Here is a 15,644-nt window from a genome sequence, read left to right on the forward strand (position 1 = left end):
TTATGAAGATTTTCATCAGCAGATAAGTACAGAACACAATCCTTATCTTCATCTTAGCTACTTGGAATTACCAGATCCCCATGACACGAATATTTGGGAAACAGAGAAAGAGATATGGGTCCAGTACTATTCAAATTACTTGATTGAACAGTGGAATCTCCAACACTACAGCTGGCCTCAAGTAGATTACTACACCATGATGTAAAGTCTTTCCAACTGACAATGGAGTTGGACGGGTCTTGCGTAGATTCCCCGATCAAGAATATCTACTGTGTAAATAATGAGATATGCAAATCTCATCTTTTCAGTCTTTCGAGGGTTCTCTTGTACGAATCTCCTCTGTGTAAACATAAAGTAAATCTGGTCCCCATATGCCTCTGGCTTTCCGTATCGGAATAGGGATGAGATAACATGAGTAGTCCGCTCATGCCCGGATTTGGTCCTTTCAAAGCATCTTGCTTTTGTCAGTCTGTACATCCTACTGTCAGCAGAAGCATCTTGCTTTCTGTCAATCTTGTTGATGACTCATGAGATGCTTGTTCTCTCATGAGTCTTATAAATAAATGAGACCTGAGAAAGGAAGGGCATTCGGGTCTGAAGAGTTTAGAGTCTTGTGAGTCTGGAGTCGAGTGATTTTCCTGCTCTGCATCTGCGGACCATAGTGTCTGATCTACTTGCATCACGAAAAGTTCACTCTGGTCTTATAGTATTGGTTTGGAAGCCTGCGCATCAGTGCGCTCGGCACTGGTGAAAATATAAAGTGGCTAAGCCATAGGAAAAGTCTGAAAGTCTGTCATAAGATTTCTGAGGCAGAGTCTGTCTATCGCCAAGTAGCCTCCGGTAATACTTATTCCCAGCGAACGGTATGAAGTCCAGTAAAAGCGTCGACAGTCGATCTATGTAAAGAAATAATCCTTCTGTAATATCTGAATCCTATTTCTGATAATATAAATCAAAGCCTCTGGCTATCTTCATTTACTTTCTGCATCTGTGTTAAACTCGCAGAGTTGTTCTTACAAGCGAGAGAAAATGTGGTGCAAAAAGGAAATGGGTATGATAGAAAATCGTTACAAGAACCATAATCAGATGTTGCATACTTCTTAATCCGGTACATCACTTGTGAAGGTCAGTTTTCCATTATTTTTAAATATCATTTTAAACTCCTAGCTAGACTTTGATTCTGCTAGCAACATTTTGTAAATATTCCCTTCTTCCTTTTGAGAAATTTAGAACTGATGGCCCGATTTGCGCGTCCAGGCGTTGACTTCCCTTACAAATCATGTACTTGTTATATTTTTTGTAATACACACCTTGTTACAGACCCCTGTAACTTGGTAGTGGCTCGTAGAATAATCAGAGGAAGAAGGTGCAGTTATGATGGTCGTAAGGCCAAAGAAGGAATTGCCCGAAGAAGAAGAAATGGAAAAAATGTCGGAGGAAGTGGAGGAGCAAGGGGATGAAGAAATGTAGGATCAACAAGGAGAATTAGGATACTGAGAAGGAACTCAGGGGGTAGAGATAGAGGTTTTTGGTGGCATGGGAACTGAAATTACTCCCCCTTTCTCCCCTCTTATGGCCTCTTTACCGAAAGAATCAAGGAAATTCCCCTCTCCTACCTCTACAGTTATGGCAACAGAAGTCGGGCCATCAGAAATCCTTCATATTCTCATCCTCCTTCTGCATTATCTTGAAAATATCTTATTTGATGTCCCAAGACTTACAGTAGTCCTAATATTTCTAAAGGAAATTTTTCTTCATATTATCCCACGTCATGAAAGAATTTCCTCCTAAGCCCATAAACCACCGCAATGTTGTCCCCTTCAAAGTAGCAGGGAATATCTTTAGTTTTTGATCATCTAAAACATAATCATACCCTCAACAAAAAACATCGAACTCGAAGAGAGAAGTATCCAGATCTTCAGAAGAGAGGCCATGAAAATTAGGTAGTGTTGTTAGAAGAATAGGCTTCATGGGTGTTGTTGAGTCTCAAAAATTGTCTTCCATTTTCATCCATATTTCCATCATATCACGACCATTTAGCCTTCATCTCATAACTGTCTAGCCCTAAAACCCTACATCAAGTAACCATCTTCATGATCATATGGGTTAAAATCATTATTTTCTAAAGTTATTTATTTTATGTATTTTAAGTGAATTTATGATTAAAAACTAGGAAATTAACATGGTTATGTGTGTGTGTGTGTGTCTGTGTTACGAGTTTTCTGACATATGTAGGCTTATTTGGAGGCTCTAAAAGGGTCTTACTTGTCCTTCCAAGCACAAATTCGAATTTCAACTCAAGTGGTGGACCATATTCCAAGGAGAAAGATCATGGAGGTATTTATGGGTCATAATATTTGTATCTAATATTTAAGGATAAGTTGAGACAAGTGTGAATCTATAGATATTTAAGGGATCTACATTTATTGAATAGATAACCCTAACTCATGTATAAATAAAAGGTGCATTCTTCAAAGGAAGCCAACAATTATCATTTATTCATTAACATCATATTTATGATTGTTCATTTAGCATGAATAATATCATTTTCTCCAAAATTATGAGTTATGAGTGTTGTTTGATTCTTAAGGTGTGATAGTTGTTCATGTGTGCTCGTTGAGGAATGGAAGGATCCCCATCAACCGCAATCTACATACAATTGTAAAATAGTTTGATTTTTGTTATTTCCATTCTGCAAGTATGATTTACTTTCCGCAAGCATGATTTCATTTCCTAGATTTGATTTGATTGCCATTAAACTTCTTACTTACTAATTATCCTAGTTTTCTTACTTGACAACTAAATCACTAGTTGTTATTTATTGCTTTCTCCTTAGTTCTTATTTACTGCTTTCTAGATTATCATAGATTTTCTTCTTATAGTTGTTCATAGATTAGTTTGTTTTTGAATAGTTTAGAAAGGCCATGGCGTTCATTCATTCCTCCTTTAGAATTTAACTTCCATCCCTAGAATTTAATTCAGTTTTCTTACATGTGCTTTCTTTTGCAGTTTTCTTTAGTTACAATTGTAATATGCATTTTCATTCTAAACAAAATTTCTACAACAGTTTCATCTGAGGTTCCATATATTTTGGTTTGGTTCTAAGTTTACGAAACCCCTGGGTTGACAAATTAAATGACAGGGATTTAGCATACAATTAAATCACCTTACATTTTTGACGTCGTTTTCGGGGAAGAAAACTTAGATGTAACTACGTTAGGAGGATTTTTTAGGAATAATTTTCATTTAGGGTCATTTTTAATTAGGGTTAACTACATTTACACTTTTTTATTTAACTTTATTTTCATTTGCATATAGAAAACATAGAAATAAAACACAAATAAAAAATCCCCATTCACTAAAACAAAACCATTATAAAAATCCAATTACAACAAACAAGATCTGATAGAGCTTTGTGCTATGACAGTTGAAGAAGATCAAAAGCCTAAAGATCACATTCAAATTTTGCCTCAACTGGTCATTAGGCTACAATTTTTAGCATCAAATCTTCATGATCATGTCCAAGAATTTACTAGGGTTTATTTTTCAAACTTGGATATGATTTTACTCATGACCTTGTTACGCAAATGGATGCATTGGAAATTCTCTTATACTTAAGAGAGTGTTACATTTCTTTTTAAATAGAATAGGACTAACAAATAAAAACAAGTTTTTGTGATTTTTAGGATAAATTTGCAATTAACCACCCATTTACTAACCCTTGGTAGGAAAATTGCAATAAAACAAATGATTATGAACAAGGAGGACAAGTGAAGATTAAAGAGCGATAATTTGAGAAGTGAGATCGATTCTTCTCATTTTACTTTCTAAATCCAAATTAAAAAAAAAAAAAAAAAAAAGAATCGATTAATGAAAATCTTGAATATGCTCTCTCCCTGTGCTTTGCGTGACCTGGAAAATTAAAAAAATAAAAATAAAATAAATAAATAAATAACTAAAATAGAATTTAATTTGCTTATAAGTTTATATATATATATATATATATATATATATATATATATAATTAAACAAAAATAATTAAAAATAATTAAAAACCAAATAAAATACCAATTAAAATAATAATTAAAACAAAACAACAAAATCAAATAAAACAACACATGACCATCCAAAAAAAGACATAAAAAAACAAAACGAGAAAGACCAAACAAAAATCATAAAAGAATATATATTAAACAAAATTAAAAATATATATATATATATATATATATAACAAAATAGATAGCAACCATGCCCACACAATGGAAAATTTTAAGACTCTGGAAAGTTTAAAACAAATCATACAGGTAAAAGAACTATGAAAAATGAATGAACAGACATATAAGTGAAAAGGGCCAAGAGCGAAACCCAAAAAAATGGACATCGAGGTGCGAGGTTGTGTTATTGCGTGGGAAGACTATGAATTGCAGGTGAAATCCATGATAGGGCTTCAGGGTTGAGAAAAGCCTGCAAAGAACACAATTAATCTAAATCCCGTTGAATTTTGTGCTTGGACAAATTGGTTAAATTGCAGTTTGTATCACAAGTAATTCGGCGAACATTTGTGGGTTTGTATACTAATTTGAATATGAATAAAATACCTCCATGGAAATTCAATAATTTGACAGTTGTAATACAATGATTGAAAGGTTGATCAGCATGGCAGAGATCACAGATCCATGTCTTCGTTGCTTGATTTGTGACTCAATTTCCGATTTTTGGCAGCAAAACTCGGCATACCCACCGCCTTCTTCCTCACCTTCGGCGCAACTTTTTTGAGTTATTGGCCTTACAATGAGAAGGAGGAACTCTTATATTGATTCATTTCTTAACCCATCTTTCATGAGTCTGAGAAAAGATCTTGACCAGAGGCGTAAAGAACAGTAAAAATAATTGCACGGACAAAGGTTGGTTGGGGTTGTGTTAAATGGTTGGGGCTTGGTGATCTTTGGGGGCCACCTTTGTCGGCTGTGGAGAAGTATTCACTTCATGCCAGATACCTTGCAAGGGAAAATTCTTATATTTATAATGCATTAGCTGGGTATTGGGTTTATCTAATTGTATTTCCAATTTTGGAGGAATTGGAAGCTCACCTGAATCTGATTTATCTTCAATTTGTGGAGGGACAGTTCATGAAATCCACGTTCCACCAAGAATCAACTTCATTTATGCACCCCGATGGTGTTTCATCGAACTCGATGCTGGTAGTGCTAATCATACCTCCTCCCGGTTGATGAAAATAGTTACAGGCAATATGCAAAGAGCTACCTACGGAGAAAATTCCATTGAACTTCCAGAACGAATTAATGAAATTGTCGGGACTTATGCCAAATCTTGTATAGAACTTGCAATTGAGTCTAGAGTTCCGGTTATTGACTTATAGTCAAGAATGTAAGAAACTGTGGGCTGGCAACGAAAATATTTGAGTGATGGTTTACAACTCACCCCGGAGGGTAATGCACTTGTCTTAGAAGAGTTGCGTAAAATACTCAGTGCAAGAGGTTTGAATTTCGTTGACATTCCAGATGATTTTCCTCATCATTTTGTTATGATGACAAGGATCCACAACAAACATTTCAGGGCAGAGAATGATTGGCCATTTTCGACTCTCAGTTATTTTCTTCTCTTTTTTTTAGATTCTTACCATTTGATTCATCTGAAGTTTCATTTAGATTTATCAAGTTTTTTTTCGAGAGTCAACATTTAGAGAGTGCAATTTGTTTGTCAATGAAAATGTCCTATATATGATCATAATATTTTTTTGAGTCTTGCAGATAGAGCAGCAAACAAGACTACGGTGTCAAACTCTGAAGATAATAAATTTCTGGAAATTTCTACGCTGTTTTAAATACAGATCAAAAGAAAATACTTTTCCTTTTTAAAATTTGTTTATTGCATTTTCCAGTAAAAAATCAATAAAGCAAGTAGGGTATTTGCTCGTTTTTCTGGACAAGGTAATGATTAATTCGAAAATTGCACTGATTATTTATTCATAACAAAAATGCATAGTTGTATATACCTAACTGTCCATGCAGGATTTTTAGATGCAGGAAATGCGCAATTATGCAGCTGAAAAACAATTCTGTAACTAAAAAAAAATTGTAGCTATGTATTCAATTCAATGAGCTATTTGTTGACAATGAATTCTAGCCATAAATTCATAATCAGCATGCCATATCATCTTTCTACTTCATCTTTCACATCAGCGTCATGTTTCCATGTCACACTCACACATGACTATTTCCACTGTTTCACAAAAATTTCAAATAAGCATAACTTTCTCATATGACATTGGTTTTTGACGATTCGTCGTTGCAAATATTTCGACGAGATCTACACAATGAGTAATCTTTCATCAGAATCTAAAACAATAAAAGAATGAAGAAATTTCTGACAAGACATGAGAGATAACCTAAGGAACTTGTTTCGAAACAAGTAAAAAATCATTTGATTTTCTTTCTTGAATTTGTTTTATTAGTACCAATTCTCAGTTTTTTTTGTGTAAATGTCATAAATAGAGAGATTGATCACCTCTCTCTTTTGATAATCTTACATTTCATTGCAAAAAAAGTATTAAGTTTTTTTGCAGGTTCCAGGAAGATAAACAGATGACCACAAGCAAACAATGTCTCTCAAAGACCACATTTCTTAAGAACATTATCAGAGCAACACCAAAGATGAAATATCCAAGCATGAGCACATGATTTTGGATAAAAAATGCAAAATCAGATCCATCAAGCCATTTCAAAACCTTTCAGATACTAGTCTTACCATTACATTCTTACTTACTCAGTCAATAAAATCTTTATCTCATTTTTCTTCACAGTCATTATACTTTCCTGCCTCGCTTTCACTAACCTGCAACCCAGCAATAAAACCATTCAGATCCCCTACAAAGATGATTCATTCCATTTCCCTTTTCATTTTTCAAATAAACCTTGATCCACTACAAAAAAATTCATCCATAGTCCTTCAAAATTATTATTTTATGCTCGCGTTAGATGATGGAGGATTCATTAAGGCCTCCCTTCTAACAAGTTTTGATCCATCGACTTGAACATATCATCTAGGATCAAAACTAGAGATATTTCAAAGTACCTTGAGGCTTGCATGCTTTAATGGCAAGTTCTCTCACCAATAAATAGTGGGAATACATCAATGTCCCATGTTTATCGGATCTTCTAGGTGACTTGACTACGACATATTCATTCGTACCTAGTAAGATGTACTTAGGCATCTTGACTCTCATTGACATCAATGTTGAATAGTCTCGTGTTGGTTAAGGGCGTTCATTAATGGCCAATAATCCAATAATTTCTTTCTATGTTTGACATCGACACATCTATTCGCATAGATAATAACTATGCCACGGGTAGAAACAATTGAAGACTACATCATTTCAGGGGTTTGCAACAGGAATCAATTTGTAACAATGGAAATAAAGATCCCAATCTTGTCATCGGCACAAAGAGAACAAAGAAGCAGATCAAATTCCTTTGTTTACATACTCCATGATCCAACATCAACAACCACACTTTTTAGTCTACACAACTAATCCACATTGAATGTAAGTGAAGGTATGTTGTTTTCTAATTTTTAGTCATGCAATTCCTTAAAAGCTAAAATTGTAATTTTGGAAAATTCCACACTACATTTTTTCTCGCTTTCTCATATTATCATAAACTGAAAACGCCTTTAGTTGGGGGGAAGGGACATCAATTCATATTCACATTTCATACATCATCACACATTTTCATTTCATTCCAACTCGCATATTCTTCCCAAATCAACTATTATTGCAATATGATTCCAAAAGATTATATGCTTTACAAATTATCAATTCATTGATAGTTACGATAGGAATTGAAAAGAAAGTTCTCAAATGTTCTCATGTACTTTGATGCAACAAAAAACTAAAAGTATTGTTAAACAAGAACCAATACTCAAAAATTTCAGTTGTCACACAAGAACCAACGATCAAAAATAAATGTTGCAATCAAATATATTACACTTTGCAAAAGAGAATATGATGACGCAAAGTTTGAATAGAATCCATACAAGCCAAAGCTCATAAAGAAGCAAAGAATTTCAAGAAGATCAACTCATGGTAAATGAATCAATGCAATGGTTGCACAAGGACATGCAACAACTTCAGTTGGGGGTTTATGTTGAGTCTCAAAAATTGTCTTCCATTTGCATCCATATTTCCATCATATCACACCCATTTAGCCTTCATCTCATAACTATCTAGCCTTAAAACCGTACATCAAGTAACCATATTCATGATCATATGGGTTAGAATCCTTATTTTCTAAAGTTATTTATTTCATGTATTTTAAGTGAGTTTATGATTAAAAACTAGGAAATTAACATGGTTTCATATGTGTGAGTGTGTGTGTGTGTTATGAGTTTTGTGACATGTGTAGGCTTATTTGGAGGTTTTAGAAGGGTCTTGCTTGTCCTCCCAAGCACAAATTCGAATTTCAACTCAAGAGATGGAACATATTCCAAGGAGAAAGATCATCAAGGTCTTTATGAGCCATAGGATTTGTATCTAGTATTTAGGGATAAGTTGAGACAAGTGTGGATCTATTAGATATTTAAGGGATCTGCATTTATTGAGTAGATAACCTTAACTCGTGTATAAATAAGAGGTGCATCCTTCAAAGGCAGTCAACAGTTATCAGTTATTCATTAGCATCATATTTATGACTGTTCATTCAACATGAATAATATCATTTTCTCCAAAATTATGAGTGTTGTTTGATTCTTAAGGTGTGATGGTTGTTCATGTGTGCTCATTGGGGAATGGAAGGATCCCCATCAACCGCAATATGCATACAATTATAACATATATTTATTTTTGTTATTTCCTTTCTGTAAACATGATTTAGTTTCTGCAAGTATGATTTCATTTCCTAGATTTGATTTGATTGTCATTAAATTGCTTGCTTACTAGTTACCCTAGTTTTCTTGCTAGATAACTAAATCGCTAGTTGTTATTTATTGCTTTCTCACTAATTTTTATTTACTGCTTTCTCACTAGTTGTTATTTATTGCTTTCTCACTAGTTGTTATTTATTGCTTTCTAGATTATCATAGATTTGCTTCTTATAGTTGTTCATAGATTAGTTTGTTTTTGAATAGTTTAGAAAGGCCATGGCGTTCATTCATTCCACCTTTACAATTTAACTTCCATCCCTAGAATTTAATTCAGTTTTCTTGCATGTGATTTCTTTTGCAGTTTTCTTTAGTTATAGTTGTAATATGCATTTCCATTCTAAACAAACTTTCTACAACAATTTCATCTGAGGTTCCATATATTTTGGTTTGCTTTTAAGTTTACGAAACCCTCGAGTTGACAAATTAAATGACAGGGATTTAGCATACAATTAAATCGCCTTATAGGTGCATCGCATCGAATTTTCCCAATTTGAAACTCGATTGTAGACATTGTATTGTCCATGAATATCCTCTAATATTCACTTGGAATTTCAGCAGGTTCTGGCTGCTCCATGATACGTGGTTGAGTTTTCTTGATAGCACTCCCTCAGTCAAGTGGAGGTTTTACTTCCCCCACCTCTTCTTATTCAAAACCTTCAACACTTAATTCTTCAGATCCTCTACTTCATACTTCTTCTTCTTGAGGCTTTACTTTTGTTGTTGAGGAAGGCTCTGGTTGCAAGGCATACTGGGTCTCGGATTTAGTCTGTGATCTTACCCTAGCAACACCCTATGATGGAATTCTTGATTCATCTCTCGAGATGATTTCTTGAATATAGGTAATTCTACCTAGATCCTTCCTTCCTCGACCTCTACCACCTATGATTTTTGGGAGTCTCCCTCTACCCCTTGGTTTTGTTTCCCTGTTCATACAATCTAAGAGACAGAAAATTAAATCAAAACAATCCTAATGCTCGGTTCCTGGTAAAAGAGTTTGTGCAAACCTCGACTGACTAGGACGAGAGAGTGGGTACTATGGTCAATACTAGTTTTACTTTTGTGCCTTTGATATCCTCCCCCGAAACGATGCCAAAATGTTGGGGTCCTAATATCGGTTTATAGATTCAGTCCCTCTTTACATTTATTTTTCAACTCGGGGTCCATCTAGTTATTTCAAGGTTATCATGCAAGGTCTATGCAAGCTACAGGTTCCCTACCTAGCATTGATCAATTACAAAATACAAGGTCATTGGCCCAAAAGAGTTCTAATCAATCCAACAGAAATTAACAAATCAAGTAACAACAATCTTAAATAACATCAACCCTGAGTAACAACAATCTGGAATAACATCAATTTTGGATAGCAGCAAGGAAATAAACAACAACCATAAAACATTAATGATACCATTAAAAGACATACCTATACCACACGAACTATATTCCAACGACACCTGATCGAAAGAGTGGGCCCAACTCTTCGATCAGGGTCGTGGCTGAAGAATTATAGATCACACCAAGTTAATGATATGTTGTTACTCTTATTAATTCATAAAAAGATTACAAGTTGAAGTTTTGTTGTTACAAGTGAAAGGAATATCATTTAGTTCTTCTCAGTTGTGCCATACTTATACACAATTGTCATTACATGATATAGCATAACTTAACAAACCCAGAAATTATGGTGATCTGACTGTCCCAAAAATATACAACGGTTCCTCAAATACTAAACAGAATGAAAATATAGTAACAGAGCTGGATCTGCCAACTATCCGAGCAGTTGGTCAGTTGGCTCAACCATCTAATAGCAATATCACCAATTCAAAATCAGCAACATCATGATGGGTCATGTTCTATCAAACGATGTCTGGTACAAATTGTTGACTAATTTGCAAAGAATCTCGTCAGCAAGTTGTTTAAGTATTGTTCCCCTATGACTACTGCTTCATTAATTAACAATTCAAAAAGACATGCCAACATGATATATCTTTCATTAATTGGGCTACAAATTAACCTCATAAGAGCTATAAAGAAGACAAAAAGGGATAGGTGGAAGTAGGTCAAGATGCGTAATTTCATCGGCCGACAGCAAGTACCGAGTTGCATGTATATTCCCTCACTAGTTTTGGCATGCATGGCATATGCATGTGGTTTATTGGTCATAATAATTCACTAGCATGGAAGATTTCCTAGATTGACAGTGGATTTACCTAACCTTACCATTTCCTGGATAGCCATGGTGTTGTGGGTTTATTTCCTTTTTTTCTGGTTGGTTCTCATGTTTTCCTTTAGCTTGGGTTGAGTTACTAGTTCCTGCGGCCTTGGTTGGACAAACGCTCTTGAGCCCGGTAATAGCTTGGGTTGAGTTACTAGTCCTGGAGCCTTAGTTGGACAAACGCTCTGGAGCCCTTGATGAGTTGAGTTACTATTCCTAGAGCCTTGGTTGGAAAAATGCTCTGGATCCCTTGATGGGTTGAGTTACTAGTCTTGGAGCCTTAGTTGGACAAACACTCTAGATCCATATATAAGTTATGGGTTGAGTTACTAGTCCTAGAAGCCTTGGTTGGAACAAAAACTATGGAGCCCTGGAAGGCTTGGGTAGAGACCAATCTAGTGATGGTTGTGATGTCTAACCATGAGGTGGAATCATTGTTTGATGGTTTAGGTGGCTTGGCCTCTCGAAGCTCTGGATGGTTTTGATTGATATTTTTTACGAGATCCCACATTCATTTTTGGAATATGGCACGGGGATGACTGGCTGAAGAGAGATTTGGCTTAGCCATGTCTACGGTCAGGTGGTACATGGAAGTCCTAGACCTAGTTACATTTTTCATATGTTAATAAGAGCTATTTACTCTTGTAAATGATGGGTAAGTGTACTTGTTATTATGTGATCTGGATGTTTGTATTACCATTGGTATGATGTTGGTTATATGGTGGTTATGAGCATGTTTTATGACAATCATGATGTATGGCTCTCATCATGTTTTGATTTGTAAATGAATTAACAATGTATATATGGCCTATTAGATGAAATTGCAGCTAATAATATAAGGGAACAATGCTTCTTAGTGATTCTTAGATAAGTATGAGACCCCTATGCTCAAATCTGTTGTTTAAACCTGTAGATTACATATTTGTGACATGTTTGATGAAATGTCTGTCATGGCTAGTAGGGGTCTAGTCTAATCCTTGTTGATGTTTTTGAAAACGCATCATTTTTATGTTTTGTAAATTCATTTCCGAAAGTGCCATTGAGTTCTGGGCAGTGACCTGGGCTCTGAGCTGGAAAAAGTGGCTCAAATCTTGGAGACACAGGCACAACACTAGGCAGAAAATTCATTGTATGCATGCATGTCCATGCTGTGGGAGCATCTAGAGCCTCCTAGACGCATGCATGCCCATATCAAGAGAGTGTCTACGGATTTAAAGGTCTAAAAAGTCAATGTGACCCAGGGGCTAGTTACCTTAGTGGTTGGGATTGTTCCTAAGAGTTTTGTTGTTGATGTGGAAGGTTTGTATGGTGTGTTTTTGTCAGTTCTACTTCCTTAATTCACACATAGGGAGTCGAATCATATCATAGTAACTTCTAGTCACATGTTTACCCTGGTTGGTTGGTTACTTGGGTAGATGTGGGAGGAGGGTGTTACAAGATGATTGTTGTTGATTGTGACTTAGACACTTAGAAATGAAGATTTTGGGTAGAAATTTTTGTATCTTATCTCTGAGTCTACGAGGAATGGATGCTTTAAAAGAAATAAATTTGTTGTTTTCTTTTAATGATAAGATAAAAAAAGAAGAATTGCAAGCTTTGACACTTTCGTAGCAATGGCATCAAAAAGTGATGGCCCTCAGTATTCTAGCAACAATGTTGTAGCCTTGTGAGTCTCATTTTTAATATCTCAATGCAGGGTTTCTACAAACTTAAGAGATATCATGCACTATATATGCAAGTCACAATTTTCCTTTTTCTCAATACATATTAATCTATGTAAAAAATTATCTTCCTAATCAAGTGAAAAGAGATTTTATGCTAGTCAACAATGACTTCATTTGGCCTATCCTAGTAAGAGGTGAGAATACATGAATCAAAGTGAAGGAATTGAAATTGCATAAATAAAGTTACAAAAAGTAAGGGAAATAAAGTTGCTAGTCGTAGTAAAGTAAAGTTACAAGGATTCAAACTATACTAGTTTCAATCAAAGAACTACACTATGTTGCAAGGAAATAAATTCTACTATATTGTTGCATAAAAGTAAATCAAAATCACATGGAAAAACAACAATAAGGAAATTTATGATCTTGTGAGAAATCTTGTAAATGTGACAACCTTTTTATCAATTCCCCCTCATTCGCTTAATCATGCTAAAATGACTAATCAAGATGCTAATTTGCAAATAAATAACATGGAACCATAAGAAATGATCCAAAACCAAAGCTCTTGAGTGCGTTCTACAGGAAGCCCTGTAATATTACAAGAAGACCTATAAATCTAGAAGAAACTCCCATAATTGATGTAAGTGCATCAAATTGATGAAAGAAAGATGAAATCATATAGATGAAGTTAATTCTAACTCATGGAAATTAAGACCTTGTCAGTCAACAGCTAAGAAACATCATCATGTTAGGAAAATCTTGAGGTCAAAAACGGGTCTCAAAACAAAAAAATGTACAAAAAAATTAACTTTTTAAGAACCAATAGGATTCAAGATGATGATGTCATCACCAAGGGCGAATATTTTGGAGGGAAAAGAAGACAATTACTTTTTCTAATTGTATTTTCAACTTATCTCCTTATATATTTATTTGAATGTCAAGTGTAGACACCCATTGGATGCGGAATTAAATTCTACATCCAACCAGTAACCATTATGCATAATTGTAAGTAGATCCACATCGAAAAACAATGAAAATACATGAAAAAATCACGTGAGCACGCTTTTTTTTATATATTTTTCAATACTTTCGAGGTGGGTCTACTCAGAAGTATGCATAATGGGTACCCATTGGATATTTAATTTTGCATCCAAATGAGTGTCTACACTTGACATTTGAGTAAATTTGTAAGGAGATATGTTGAAAATACAATTTTAAAAAAAATTGTTTCCTTTCTTTTCCTTTATAAAATTCATAACTCTTATTTTATTATTTTAAATATTATTTTATTGTTTTCCTTAACAGAACCATTTTTGACCTCAAAATTCCCCTAATAATTCAAAGCATCTACAAGTACATCAAAATTGTACTTGACTATCAATTTAATTAGCTTTTTCTCATATGAAAAACGCTCTGCAACCAAAAACCTAATGGTAGCAAGGTGGTAAAACCCTCGGGGAGGAGCGAAGGATCGGCCAGGGTGCAGACATCAGAGTGATATAGCAGAAGAAAAGGTTGACATCTGAGAGACAAAAGGCATGAAAGAAGACATCAAGAGGGGAGAGATCCCCTCCTATCGGGATACTGTGACAGGGGACAGTCAGAACAGTCAGGCGACAAAGGAGAAACAGAGCACTGAACTGGTGCTGGGAGCAACCTAGCAGGCCGACCGAAGGGGAAAATGCCTGCCATGTGCAAAGCAGAGACCCAGGTTCATGATTCCATCGAATAAACTGGAAGGGTACAAAAGTTACATGAAGGATCATGCCCTTATCTACAAGTTCATGGGAGTTTAGCCATCAGAAAGAGAACTTACCAAGTGGATTCAGCAAAAATGGCAGCCCCAAGGCCACATTGAGCTCAAGCTAGGAGCGAAGGGTTTCTTTACGGTAATCTTCTCAAACCTAAAAGATAAGGAAAAAGTTTTTGAAAATGGCCCCTATTTCTATTATAATGCTGGTCTGTTTATGCGTTATTGGGAGGAATGCTACAACCCTGATAAGGAAAAATTTCTAGCAGCGCCAGTCTGGGTTCGACTATTCGGGCTTCCTATAGATTTCTGGGATCCGGAAATATTGGAGGGGATAGGAAACTCAATAGGAAGTTTTGTGAAAATAGCAGAAACCACAAAGAAGGGAAGGTACACCTCGTTCGCTAGGATTTGTGTCTATATGAACTTAGCAAACCCCATCCCAGATTCTGTGGAACTAGAGTATCATGAAGAAGTCTGGCAGCAAAACTTAGACTACGAGCACATACCATTTAGATGCCATAGGTGCCATGACCATGGCCATCTGGCTAAGGAATGTCCGATTACACGGGAAGAAGAAGAAAGGAGAAGTAACTTGCAGAAGAGAGGGCCAGTTGACCAAGAAGGATTCCAAGAGGTGAAAAGTAAACAGAAAATGAACAAAGAAATCTCCAAGGAAGATAGGAAGGAAAAACAATCAACCCCAGAGAAATCAAACAACTTTGAAATATTACAGGAAGAGGGCGAAGAGGAGGACCAAACCATGGAAAATCAAGAGGATAAGGAGTCAGACAATAGCGCGAGTAGTGAAAGAAACCACACAAAAAGGAAAGCCCCAAGCGAGACCATGGACAAAGGTAAGGAACAGGAAGAACTAACAGAACAGATGGAGATGGACTTAGAGACAAATATGGAAGATTTAAGTCAAGAGGAAGAATTCCTAAGAAAACTACTAAATGAATGGAGGAACTTGGATGAGAGGTTCATCCCAGAAGGTCAAAAGAGGTTGTACGCAGAAACCTTTCAGCAGTATAAGGCTAAACTGGAAAAAGGTAAAGCTACGCCAGAAGAATATCAAGAG

This window comes from Pinus tabuliformis, chromosome 7 (assembly GCF_031772625.1).
Source record: "Pinus tabuliformis cultivar Carrire ecotype Pingquan chromosome 7, CPIR1, whole genome shotgun sequence".
NCBI classification, from domain to species: domain Eukaryota; kingdom Viridiplantae; phylum Streptophyta; class Pinopsida; order Pinales; family Pinaceae; genus Pinus; species Pinus tabuliformis.